Here is a 14,842-nt window from a genome sequence, read left to right as displayed (position 1 = left end):
TCACATGCTTTATGATGCTCCTTTTGTGCTTCAATTCTTGTCTTTCATGTGAGTAGCATTAAAATTATCAATGCCTAGCTATAAGGCTTTAAAGAAAAGCGCTTGTTGGGAGACATCCCAGTATTTTTCCTTGCTGTTATTTAATAAATAAATTATTTAGCCTCTGTTTTAATTGTGTTTTTTGTGTTTAATTAGTGTTTGTGCCAGGTAGAACCGTTGGGAAGACTTGGGGAAAGTCTTGTTGAACTTGCTGTAAAAAACAGAAACTTTAGCGCTCACAAGAACTGCTGTCATTTTTATTTGAAGAGTGATATTTATTTAATTATTTTTTAAGATGATTAATAGATAAATTCCTCACGTCCTGAAATTTATTTTAGAATTTTTGGGGTTCCAGATCTTGCGCTAGCTACAGATTACTACAGACTGTTCTGTTTTTGACAGATTCTGTTTTTCGTGTGTTGTTTGCTTATTTTGATGAATCTATGGTTAGTAAAATAGTTTATAATCCATAGATAAGTTGGAATAAAGTAGGTTTAACACCAATATAAATAAATAATGAGTTCATTGCAGTACCTTGAAGTGTTCTTTTGTTTTCTTTCGCTAACGGAGCTCACGAGTTTTCTATTTTGAGTTTTGTCTTGTGAAGTTTTCAAGTTTTGGGTGAATTCTTTTGATGGATCATGGAGCAAGGAGTGGCAAGAGCCTAAGCTTGGGTATGCCCATGGAACCCTCAAGATAATCCAAGGACACCAAAAAGTCAAAGCTTGGGGATGCCCCGGAAGGCATCCCCTCTTTCGTCCACTTCCATCGGTAATTTACTTGGAGCTATATTTTTATTCACCAACATGATATGTGTTTTGCTTGGAGCGTCTTGTATTATTTGTGTCTTTGTGTCTTAGTATGCCACAATCATACTTGCTGTACACACCTTTTGAGAGAGCCATACATGAATTAAAATTAGATAGAATACTCTATGTGCTTCACTTATATCTTTTGAGCTAAGTAGTTTTGCTCTATGTGCTTCACTTATATCTTTTGAGCGTTATAATTTTGCTCTATGTGCTTCACCTAGATCTTTTAGAGCACGGTGGTGGATTTGTTTTAAAGAAACTATTGATCTCTCATGCTTCACTTAAATTATTTTGAGAGTCTCTTAATAGCATGGTAATTTGCTTAATAATAATATGCTTGGTATTCAAGATTTGTGAAACTTTCTTTTGAGTGTGTTGAATACTAAGAAAAGATTGAAGCATGATAATTGTTTTGAGATATGGAGGTCATAATATTAAAAGTCATGCTAGTTGAGTAGTTGTGAATTTAAAGAATACTTGTGTTAAAGTTTGTGATTCCCGTAGCATGCACGTATGGTGAACCATTATGTGATGAAGTCGGAGCATGATTTATTTATTGATTGTCTTCCTTATGAGTGGCGGTCGGGGACGAGCGATGGTCTTTTCCTACCAATCTATCCCCCTAGGAGCATGCGCGTAATACTTTGCTTTCATAACTTCTAGATTTTGGCAATAAGTATATGAGTTCTTTATGACTAATGTTGAGTCCATGGATTATACGCACTCTCACCCTTCCACCTTTGCTAGCCTCTCTAATACCGCGCACTTTCCGCCGGTATCATACACCTACCATATACCTTCCTCAAAACAGCCACCATACCTACCTATTATGGCATTTCCATAGCCATTCCGAGATATATTGCCATGCAACTTTCCACCATCTAGTTCATCATGACACATTCATCATTGTCATATTGCATATCCCGGTACATCGCCGGATGCATTCACATAGAGTCATATTTTGTTCTAAGTATCGAGTTGTAATTGTTGAGTTATAAGAAAAATAAAAGTGTGATGATCATCATTATTAGAGCATTGTCCCAGTGAGGAAAGAATGATGGAGACTATCATTCCCCCATAAGTCGGGATGAGACTCCGGACGAAAAATAAATAAAATAAAAGAGGCCAAAGAAGCCCAAATAAAAAGAAGCCATAAAAAAGGCCCAAATAATAAAAAAATGATGATTAGAGAAAAAGAAAGAAGGGACAATGTTACTATCCTTTTACCACACTTGTGCTTCAAAGTAGCACCATGATCTTCATAGTAGAGAGTCTCTCATGTTATCATTTTCATATACTAGTGGGAATTTTTCATTATAGAACTTGGCTTGTATATTCCAATGATGGGCTTCCTCAAATTGCCCTAGGTCTTCATGAGCAAGCAAGTTGGATGCACACCCACTTAGTTTCTTTTTGAGCTTTCATATACTTATAGCTCTAGTGCATCCGTTGCATGGCAATCCCTACTCACTCACATTGATATCTATTGATGGGCATCTCCATAGCCCATTGATACGCCTAGTTAATGTGAGACTATCTTCTCCTTTTTTGTCTTCTCCACAACCAGCATTCTATAACACCTATAGTGCTATATCCATGGCTCACGCTCATGTATTGCATGAAGATTGAAAAAGTTTTAAAAAAGTTAGAGTATGAAACAATTGCTTGGCTTGTCATCGGGGTTGTGCATGATTTAAATATTTTGTGTGGTGAAGACAGAGCATAGCCAGACTATATGATTTTGTAGGGATAACTTTCTTTGGCCATGTTATTTTGAGAAGACATAATTGCTTTGTTAGTATGCTTGAAGTATTATTATTTTTTATGTCAATATAAACTTTTGTCTTGAATCTTTCTAATCTGAATATTCATACCACAATTAAGAAGATTTGCATTGAAATTATGCCAAGTAGCACTCCGCATCAAAAATTCTCTTTTTATCATTTACCTACTCGAGGACGAGCAGGAATTAAGCTTGGGGATGCCTGATACGTCTCCAACGTATCTATAATTTTTGATTGCTCCATGATATATTATCTACTGTTTTGGACTATATTGGGCTTTATTTTCCACTTTTATATTATTTTTGGGACTAACCTATTAACCGGAGACCCAGCCCAGAATTGCTGTTTTTTTCCTATTTCAGTGTTTCGAAGAAACGGAATATCAAACGGAGTCCAAACGGAATAAAACCTTCGGGAACGTGATTTTCTCACCGAACGTGATCCAGGAGACTTGGACCCTGCTCCAAGGAACAAAAGAGGCGGTCACGAGGGTGGGGGCGCCCCCCCTAGGGCGCGCCCCCTGCCTTGTGGGCCCTCGGTGCTCCTCCGACGTAGTCCTTCCTCCTATATATACCTACGTACCCCCAAACGATCGGAACAGGAGCCAAAAACCTAATTCCGCCGCTGCAACTTTCTGTATCAACGAGATCCCATCTTGGGGCCTGTTCCGGAGCTCGGCCGGGAGAGGGCCGTCATCATGTAGGGCTTCTACATCATCATGGCCTCTCCGATGAAGTGTGAGTAGTTTACCTCAGACCTTCAGGTCCATAGTTAGTAGCTAGATGGGTTCTTCTCTCTCTTTGAATCTCAATAAAAAGTTCTCCCCCTCTCTTGTGGAGATCTATTCGATGTAATCTTCTTTTTGCGGTGTGTTTGTTGAGGCAGATGAATTGTGGGTTTATGATCAAGTCTATCTATGAATAATATTTGAATCTTCTCTGAATTCTTTTATGTATGATTGGTTATCTTTGCAAGTCTCTTCGAATTATCCGTTTGGTTTGGCCAACTAGATTGGTAGTTCTTGCCATGGGAGAAGTGCTTAGCTTTCAGTTCGATCTTGCGGTGTCCTTTCCCAGTGACAGAAGGGGCAGCAAGGCACTTATTGCATTGTTGCCATCGAGGATAACAAGATGGGGTTTATTTCATATTGAATGAATTTATCTCTCTACATCATGTCATCTTGCTTAAGGCATTACTCTGTTTTTAACTTAATACTCTAGATGCATGCTAGATAGCGGTCGATGAGTGGAGTAATAGTAGTAGATGCAGAATCATTTCGGTCTACTTGTCACGGACGTGATGCCTATATACATGATTATGCCTAGATATTCTCGTAACTATGCTCAATTCTGTCAATTGCTCAACAGTAATTTGTTCACCGACCGTAGAATACTTATGCTCTTGAGACAAGCTACTAGTGAAACCTATGGCCCCTGGGTCTATTCTCATCATATCAATCTCCATCACTTTAATCTTGCTTTGCTTTTTTACTTTGCCTTTACTTTTTACTTTGCATCTTTATACCAAAAATACCAAAAATATTATATCTATCAGATCTCACTCTTGTAAGTGACCGTGAAGGGATTGACAACCCCTAATTGCGTTGGTTGCGAGTAGCTATCGTTTTGTGCAGGTACGAAGGACTTGAGCGTGGCCTCCTACTAGATTGATACCTTGGTTCTAAAAAACTGAGGGAAATACTTACGCTACTCTGCTGCATCATCCCTTCCTCTTCAGGGAAAACCAACACAAGCTCAAGACGTAGCATGGAGCAATCAAAAATTATAGATACGTTGGAGACGTATCAAAGGGGTACAAGAGTGATTGATACGTCTCCAACGTATCTATAATTTTTGATTGCTCCATGCTATATTATCTAATGTTTTGGGCAATATTGGGCTTTATTATCCACTTTTATATTATTTTTGGGACTAACCTATTAACCGGAGGCCCAACCCAGATGTGCTGTTTTATGCCTATTTCAGTGTTTTGAAGAATAGGAATATCAGACGGAGTCGAAACGGAACGAAATCAACTGGAGAAGTTATTTTTGGAAGGAAACACACCTGATGGACTTGGACCCCACGTCAAGGAAGGAACGAGGTGCTCACGAGGGTGGGGGCGCCCCCCCTAGGGCACGCCCCCTGTCTCGTGGGGCCCTCATGGCTCCCCTGACGTACCTCCTGCACCCATATATACCTACGTGACCTAAAACTTCCGGAACGCATAATAGATCGGGACTTCCGCTGCCAGAAGCCTCCGTAGCCACTGAAAACCAATCTAGACCCGTTCCGGCACACTGCCGGAGGGGGCAATCCTTCTCCGGTGGCCATCTTCATCATCCCGGTGCTCTCCCTAACGAGGAGGGAGTAGTTCTCCCTCGGGGCTGAGGGTATGTACCAGTAGCTATGTGTTTGATCTCTCTCTCTCTCGTGTTCTTGAGGTGACATGATCTTGATGTATCGCGAGCTTTGCTATTATAGTTGGATCTTATGTTTCTCCTCCTCCTCTTCTCTCTTGTAATGAATTGAGTTTCCCCTTTGAAGTAATCTTATCGGATTGAGTCTTTAAAGATTTGAGAACTCTTGATGTATGTTTTGCCGTGGATATCTGTGGTGAAAATGGGATACCACGTGCCACTGGATGTATGTTTTGGTGACCAACTTGCGAGTTCCGCCCATGAACCTATGCATAGGGATTGGCGCACGTTTTTGTCGTGATTCTCCGGTAGGAACTTTGGGGCACTCTTTAAGGACATTTGTGTTGGTTGAATAGATGAATCTGAGATTGTGTGATGCATATCGTATAATCATACCCACGGGTACTTGAGGTGACATTGAAGTATCTAGGTGACATTAGGGTTTTGGTTGATTTGTGTCTTAAGGTGTTATTCTAGTACGAACTCTAGGGTTGTTTGTGACACTTATAGGAATAGCACAACGGATTGATTGGAAAGAATAACTTTGAGGTGGTTTCGTACCCTACCATAATCTCTTCGTTCGTTCTCCGCTATTAGTGACTTTGGAGTGACTCTTTGTTGCATGTTGAGGGATAGTTATGTGATCCAATTATGTTAGTATTGTTGAGGGAACTTACACTAGCGGAAGTATGAACCCTAGGCCTTCTTTCAACGCATTGCAATATCGTTTACGGTCACTTTTATCACTTGCTGCCTTGCTGTTTTTATATTTTCAGATTACAAAAACTATTATCTACTATCCATATACCACTTGTATCACCATCTCTTCGCCGAACTAGTGCACCTATACAATTTACCATTGTGTTGCGTGTGTTGGGGACACAAGAGACTCTTTGTTATTTGGTTGCAGGGTTGCTTGAGAGAGACCATCTTCATCCTACGCCTCCTACGAATTGATAAACCTTAGGTCATCCGCTTGAGGGAAATTTGCTACTGTCCTACAAACCTCTGCACTTGGAGGCCCAACAACGTCTACAAGAAGAAGGTTGTGTAGTAGAAATCAGTGATCCAGGAATGGATCACATGACAGCGGTCCAACTTATCCTTAGTAACTAGTGGACTAAGGAATTTTCTCTATTATGGAGGTGGTAAAAGAGTTCATCATAAAGGGTTACGTCGATGCAAACTTTGACACTAATCCGGATGACTCTAAGTAGTAAACCGGATTCGTATAGTAGAGCAGTTATTTGGAATAGCTCCAAGTAGCGCGTGGTAGCTGCATCTACAAGATGACATAGAGATTTGTAAAGCACACATGGATCTGAAAGATTCATACCCATTGACTAATAAACCTCTTTCGCAGGCGAGATGTGAACAAACCCCATGGGTGTTGGATTCATTACAATCACATAATGATGTGAACTAGATTATTGACTCTAGTGCAAGTGGGAGACTATTGGAAATATGCCCTAGAGGCAATAATAAAATGGTTATTATTGTATTTCCTTGTTCATGATAATTGTCTATTGTTCATGCTATAATTGTATTAACTGGAAACCGTAATACATGTCTGAATACATAGACCACAACATGTCCCTAGTAAGCCTCTAGTTGACTAGCTCGTTGATCAATAGATGGTTATGGTTTCCTGACCATGGACATTGGATGTTGTTGATAACGGGATCACATCATCAGGAGAATGATGTGATGGACAAGACCCAATCCTAAGCATAGCACAAGATCGTATAGTTCGTCTGCTAAAGCTTTTCTAATGTCAAGTATCATTTCCTTAGACCATGAGATTGTGCAACTCCCGGATATCGTAGGAATGCTTTGGGTGTGCCAAACGTCACAACATAACTAGGTGGCTATAAAGGCACACTACGGGTATCTCTGAAAGTGTATGTTGAGTTGGCACGAATCGAGACTGGGATTTGTCACTCCGTGTGATGGAGAGGTATCTCTGGGCCCACTCGGTAATGCATCATCATAATGAGCTCAATGTGACTAATGAGTTAGCCACGGGATCATGCGTTATGGAACGAGTAAAGAGACTTGCCGGTAACGAGATTGAACGAGGTATGGGGATACCAACGATCGAATCTCGGGCAAGTAACATACCGATAGACAAAGGGAATTGTATACGGGATTGATTGAATCCCCGACATCGTGGTTCATCCGATGATATCATCGTGGAACATGTGGGAGCCAATATGGGTATCCAGATCCCGCTATTGGTTATTGGCCGGAGAGATGTCTCGGTCATGTCTGCATGGTTCCCGAACCCGTAGGGTCTACACACTTAAGGTTCGGTGACGCTAGAGTTGTTATGGGAAATAGTATGTGGTTACCAAAGGTTGTTCGGAGTCCCGGGTGAGATCCCAGACATGACGAGGAGTTCCGGAATGGTCTGGAGGTGAAGATCGATATATTGGACAAGGGTATTGGAGTCTGGAATTGTTCCGGGGGTACCGGGTGACGACCAGCGTGTCCGAAAGAGGTTTCGGAGGCCCCGACAAGCATTGCGGGCCCTTATGGGCCAAGGGGAGGGGGCACATCAGCCCACTAAGGGGCTGAGCACCCCTCCCACCCCATCTCACGTAACTTGGAGAGGTGGGGGCGCCTGAAGGAAATATGCCCTAGAGGCAATAATAAAGTTATTATTTATTTCCTTATATCATGATAAATGTTTATTATTCATGCTAGAATTGTATTAACCGGAAACATAATACATGTGTGAATACATAGATAAACAGAGTGTCACTAGTATGCCTCTACTTGACTAGCTCGTTAATCAAAGATGGTTATGTTTCCTAACCATGGACAAAGAGTTGTTATTTGATTAACGGGATCACATCATTAGGTGAATGATCTGGTTGACATGACCCATTCCATTAGCTTAGCACCCGATCGTTTAGTATGTTGCTATTGCTTTCTTCATGACTTATACATGTTCCTATGACTATGAGATTATGCAACTCCCGTTTGCCAGAGGAACACTTTGTGTGCTACCAAACGTCACAACGTAACTGGGTGATTATAAAGGTGCTCTACAGGTGTCTCCAAAGGTACATGTTGGGTTGGCGTATTTCGAGATTAGGATTTGTCACTCCGATTGTCGGAGAGGTATCTCTGGGCCCTCTCGGTAATGCACATCACATAAGCCTTGCAAGCATTGCAACTAATGAGTTAGTTGTGAGATGATGTATTACGGAACGAGTAAAGAGACTTGCCGGTAACGAGATTGAACTAGGTATTGAGATACCGACGATCGAATCTCGGGCAAGTAACATACCGATGACAAAGGGAACAACGTATGTTGTTATGCGGTCTGACCGATAAAGATCTTCGTAGAATATGTAGGAACCAATATGAGCATCCAGGTTCCGCTATTGGTTATTGACCGGAGACGTGTCTCGGTCATGTCTACATTGTTCTCGAACCGTAGGGTCCGCACGCTTAACGTTACGATGACAGTTTCATTATGAGTTTATGTATTTTGATGTACCGAAGGTTGTTCGAAGTCCCGGATGTGATCATGGACATGACGAGGAGTCTCGAAATGGTCGAGACATAAAGATCGATATATTGGAAGCCTATATTTGGATATCGGAATCGTTCCGGGTGAAATCGGGATTTTACCGGAGTACCGGGGGGTTACCGGAACCCCCCCGGGGGTTATTGGGCCTACATGGGCCCTAAGGGAGAAGAGGAAAGGAGGCAAGAGGTGGTCGCGCGCCCCTCCCCTCCCTAGTCCGAATAGGACAAGGAGAGGGGGGCGACGCCCCCCCCTTTCCTTTCCCTCTTCCTCCTCTTTCCCACTTCTCCTTCTCCAACTAGGAAAGAAGGGAGTCCTACTCCCGGTGGGAGTAGGACTCCCCCTTGGCGCGCCCTCCTTGGCCGGCCGCCCCCTCCCCTTGGCTCCTTTATATACGGGGGCAGGGGGCACCCTAGAACACACAAGTTGATCTTCGTGATCGTTCCTTAGCCGTGTGCGGTGCCCCCCTCCACCATATTCCACCTCGGTCATATTGTAGCGGTGCTTAGGCGAAGCCCTGCGACGGTTGAACATCAAGATCGTCACCACGCCGTCGTGCTGACGGAACTCCTCCCCGAAGCTTTGCTGGATCGGAGCCCGGGGAGCGTCATCGAGCTGAACGTGTGCCAAGAACTCGGAGGTGCCGGAGTAACGGTGCTTGGATCGGTTGGACCGGGAAGACGTACGACTACTTCCTCTACGTTGCGTCAACGCTTCCGCTTCGGTCTACGAGGGTACGTAGACAACACTCTCCCCTCTCGTTGCTATGCATCACCATGATCTTGCGTGTGCATATGAATTTTTTTGAAATTACTACGTTCCCCAACAGTGGCATCAGAGCCTAGGTTTTATGGTTTGATGTTATATGCACGAGTAGAACACAAGTGAGTTGTGGGCGATATAAGTCATACTGCTTACCAGCATGTCATACTTTGGTTCGGCGGTATTGTTGGATGAAGCGGCCCGGACCGACATTACGCGTACGCTTACGCGAGACTGGTTCTACCGCCGTGCTTTGCACACAGGTGGCTGGCGGGTGTCAGTTTCTCCAACTTTAGTTGAACCGAGTGTGGCTACGCCTGGTCCTTGCGAAGGTTAAAACAACACCAACTTGACAAACTATCGTTGTGGTTTTGATGCGTAGGTAAGATTGGTTCTTGTTTAAGCCCGTAGCAGCCACGTAAAACTTGCAACAAACAAAGTAGAGGACGTCTAACTTGTTTTTGCAGGGCATGTTGTGATGTGATATGGTCAAGGCATGATGCTAAATTTTATTGTATGAGATGATCATGTTTTGTAACCAAGTTATCGGCAACTGGCAGGAGCCATATGGTTGTCGCTTTATTGTATGCAATGCAATCGCCCTGTAATGCTTTACTTTATCACTAAGCGGTAGCGATAGTCGTAGAAGCATAAGATTGGCGAGACGACAACGATGCTACGATGGAGATCAAGGTGTCGCGCCGGTGACGATGGTGATCATGACGGTGCTTCGGAGATGGAGATCACAAGCACAAGATGATGATGGCCATATCATATCACTTATATTGATTGCATGTGATGTTTATCTTTTATGCATCTTATCTTGCTTTGATTGACGGTAGCATTATAAGATGATCTCTCACTAAATTTCAAGATAAAAAGTGTTCTCCCTGAGTATGCACCGTTGCCAAAGTTCGTCGTGCCCAGACACCACGTGATGATCGGGTGTGATAAGCTCTACGTCCATCTACAACGGGTGCAAGCCAGTTTTGCACACGCAGAATACTCAGGTTAAACTTGACGAGCCTAGCATATGCAGATATGGCCTCGGAACACTGAGACCGAAAGGTCGAGCGTGAATCATATAGTAGATATGATCAACATAGCGATGTTCACCATTGAAAACTACTCCATTTCACGTGATGATCGGTTATGGTTTAGTTGATTTGGATCACGTGATCACTTAGATGATTAGAGGGATGTCTATCTAAGTGGGAGTTCTTAAGTAATATGATTAATTGAACTTAAATTTATCATGCACTTAGTCCCTGATAGTATCTTGCTTGTTTATGTTGATTGTAGATAGATGGCCCGTGCTGTTGTTCCGTTGAATTTTAATGCGTTCCTTGAGAAAGCAAAGTTGAAAGATGATGGTAGCAATTACACGGACTGGGTCCGTAACTTGAGGATTATCCTCATTGCTGCACAGAAGAGTTACGTCCTGGAAGCACCGCTGGGTGCCAGGCCTGCTGCTGATGCAACTGACGACGTTAAGAACGTCTGGCAGAGCAAAGCTGATGACTACTCGATAGTTCAATGTGCCATGCTTTACGGCTTAGAACCGGGACTTCAACGACGTTTTGAACGTCATGGGGCATATGAGATGTTCCAGGAGTTGAAGTTAATATTCCAGCAGAATGCCCGGATTGAGAGATATGAAGTCTCCAATAAATTCTATAGCTGCAAGATGGAGGAGAATAGTTCTGTCAGTGAGCATATACTCAAGATGTCTGGGTATTGTAATCACTTGATTCAACTGGGAGTTAATCTTCCGGATGATAGCGTCATTGACAGAATTCTCCAATCACTTCCACCAAGCTACAAGAGCTTCGTGATGAACTATAATATGCAAGGGATGGATAAGACAATTCCCGAGCTCTTCGCAATGCTAAAGGCTGCGGAGGTAGAAATCAAGAAGGAGCATCAAGTGTTGATGGTCAACAAGACCACTAGTTTCAAGAAAAAGGGCAAAGGGAAGAAGAAGGGGAACTTCAAGAAGAACAGCAAGCAAGTTGCTGCTCAGGAGAAGAAACCCAAGTCTGGACCTAAGCCTGAAACTGAGTGCTTCTACTGCAAGCAGACTGGTCACTGGAAGCGGAACTGCCCCAAGTATTTGGCGGATAAGAAGGATGGCAAGGTGAACAAAGGTATATGTGATATACATGTTATTGATGTGTACCTTACTAGAGCTCGCAGTAGCACCTGGGTATTTGATACTGGTTCTGTTGCTAATATTTGCAACTCGAAACAGGGACTACGGATTAAGCGAACACTGGCAAAGGACGAGGTGACGATGCGCGTGGGAAATGGTTCCAAAGTCGATGTGATCGCGGTCGGCACGCTACCTCTACATCTACCTTCGGGATTAGTATTAGACCTAAATAATTGTTATTTGGTGCCAGCGTTGAGCATGAACATTATATCTGGATCTTGTTTGATGCGAGACGGTTATTCATTTAAATCAGAGAATAATGGTTGTTCTATTTATATGAGTAATATCTTTTATGGTCATGCACCCTTGAAGAGTGGTCTATTTTTGATGAATCTCGATAGTAGTGATACACATATTCATAATGTTGAAGCCAAAAGATGCAGAGTTGATAATGATAGTGCAACTTATTTGTGGCACTGCCGTTTAGGTCATATCGGTGTAAAGCGCATGAAGAAACTCCATACTGATGGACTTTTGGAACCACTTGATTATGAATCACTTGGTACTTGCGAACCGTGCCTCATGGGCAAGATGACTAAAACGCCGTTCTCCGGTACTATGGAGAGAGCAACAGATTTGTTGGAAATCATACATACAGATGTATGTGGTCCGATGAATGTTGAGGCTCGTGGCGGATATCGTTATTTTCTCACCTTCACAGATGATTTAAGCAGATATGGGTATATCTACTTAATGAAGCATAAGTCTGAAACATTTGAAAAGTTCAAAGAATTTCAGAGTGAAGTTGAAAATCATCGTAACAAGAAAATAAAGTTTCTACGATCTGATCGTGGAGGAGAATATTTGAGTTACGAGTTTGGTCTACATTTGAAACAATGCGGAATAGTTTCGCAGCTCACGCCACCCGGAACACCACAACGTAATGGTGTGTCCGAACGTCGTAATCGTACTTTACTTGATATGGTGCGATCTATGATGTCTCTTACAGATTTACCGCTATCGTTTTGGGGTTATGCTTTAGAGACGGCCGCATTCACGTTAAATAGGGCACCATCAAAATCCGTTGAGACGACGCCTTATGAACTATGGTTTGGCAAGAAACCAAAGTTGTCGTTTCTTAAAGTTTGGGGCTGTGATGCTTATGTGAAAAAGCTTCAACCTGATAAGCTCGAACCCAAATCGGAGAAATGTGTCTTCATAGGATACCCAAAGGAGACTGTTGGGTACACCTTCTATCACAGATCCGAAGGCAAGACATTCGTTGCTAAAAATGGATCCTTTCTAGAGAAGGAGTTTCTCTCGAAAGAAGTGAGTGGGAGGAAAGTAGAACTTGATGAGGTAACTGTACCTGCTCCCTTATTGGAAAGTAGTACATCACAGAAACCGGTTTCTGTGACACCTAAACCAATTAGTGAGGAAGTTAATGATGATGATCATAGAACTTCAGATCAAGTTGCTACTGAACCTCGTAGATCAAACAGAGTAAGATCCGCACCAGAGTGGTACGGTAATCCTGTTCTGGAAGTCATGCTACTAGATCATGATGAACCTACGAACTATGAAGAAGCGATGGTGAGCCCAGATTCCGCGAAATGGCTTGAAGCCATGAAATCTGAGATGGGATCCATGTATGAGAACAAAGTGTGGACTTTGGTTCACTTGCCCGATGATCGGCAAGCAATTGAGAATAAATGGATCTTCAAGAAGAAGACTGACGCTGACGGTAATGTTACTGTCTACAATGCTTGACTTGTTGCAAAAGGTTTTCGACAAGTTCAAGGGATTGACTACGATGAGACCTTCTCACCCGTAGCGATGCTTAAGTCTGTCCGAATCATGTTAGCAATTGCCGCATTTTATGATTATGAAATTTGGCAAATGGATGTCAAAACTGCATTCCTGAATGGATTTCTGGAAGAAGAGTTGTATATGATGCAACCAGAAGGTTTTGTCGATCCAAAGGAAGCTAACAAAGTGTGCAAGCTCCAGCGATCCATTTATGGACTGGCGCAAGCCTCTCGGAGTTGGAATAAACGCTTTGATAGTGTGATCAAAGCATTTGGTTTTATACAAACTTTTGGAGAAGCCTGTATTTACAAGAAAGTGAGTGGGAGCTCTGTAGCATTTCTGATATTATATGTGGATGACATATTACTAATTGGAAATAATATAGAATTTCCGGATAGCATAAAGGGATACTTGAATAAGAGTTTTTCAATGAAAGACCTCGGTGAAGCTGCTTACATATTAGGCATTAAGATCTATAGAGATAGATCAAGACGCTTAATTGGACTTTCACAAAGCACATACCTTGAAAAAGTTTTGAAGAAGTTCAAAATGGATCAAGCAAAGAAAGGGTTCTTGCCTGTGTTACAAGGTGTGAAGTTGAGTAAGACTCAATGCCCGACCACTGCAGAAGATAGAGAGAAAATGAAAGATGTTCCCTATGCTTCAGCCATAGGCTCTATCATGTATGCAATGCTGTGTACCAGACCTGATGTGTGCCTTGCTATAAGTCTAGCAAGGAGGTACCAAAGTAATCCAGGAGTGGATCACTAGACAGCGGTCAAGAACATCCTGAAATACCTGAAAAGGACTAAGGATATGTTTCTCGTTTATGGAGGTGACAAAGAGCTCATCGTAAATGGTTACGTTGATGCAAGCTTTGACACTGATCCGGACGATTCTAAATCGCAAACCGGATACATGTTTACATTAAACAGTGGAGCTGTCAGTTGGTGCAGTTCTAAACAAAGCGTCGTGGCGGGATCTACATGTGAAGCGGAATACATAGCTGCTTCGGAAGCAGCAAATGAAGGAGTCTGGATGAAGGAGTTCATATCCGATCTAGGTGTCATACCTAGTGCATAGGGTCCAATGAAATTTTTTTGTGACAATACTGGTGCAATTGCCTTGGCAAAGGAATCCAGATTTCACAAGAGAACCAAGCACATCAAGAGACGCTTCAATTCCATCCGGGATCTAGTCCAGGTGGGAGACATAGAGATTTGCAAGATACATACGGATCTGAATGTAGCAGGCCTGTTGACTAAGCCTCTTCCACGAGCAAAACATTATCAGCACCAAGGCTCCATGGGTGTTAGAATCATTACTGTGTAATTTAGATTATTGACTCTAGTGCAAGTGGGAGACTGAAGGAAATATGCCCTAGAGGCAATAATAAAGTTATTATTTATTTCCTTATATCATGATAAATGTTTATTATTCATGCTAGAATTGTATTAACCGGAAACATAATACATGTGTGAATACATAGACAAACAAAGTGTCACTAGTATGCCTCTACTTGACTAG

Source organism: Triticum aestivum, chromosome 5A (assembly GCF_018294505.1).
Source record: "Triticum aestivum cultivar Chinese Spring chromosome 5A, IWGSC CS RefSeq v2.1, whole genome shotgun sequence".
NCBI classification, from domain to species: Eukaryota; Viridiplantae; Streptophyta; class Magnoliopsida; order Poales; family Poaceae; genus Triticum; species Triticum aestivum.
The sequence above is the reverse complement of the archived record's forward strand: the minus strand, read 5'-3'. Positions refer to the sequence as shown.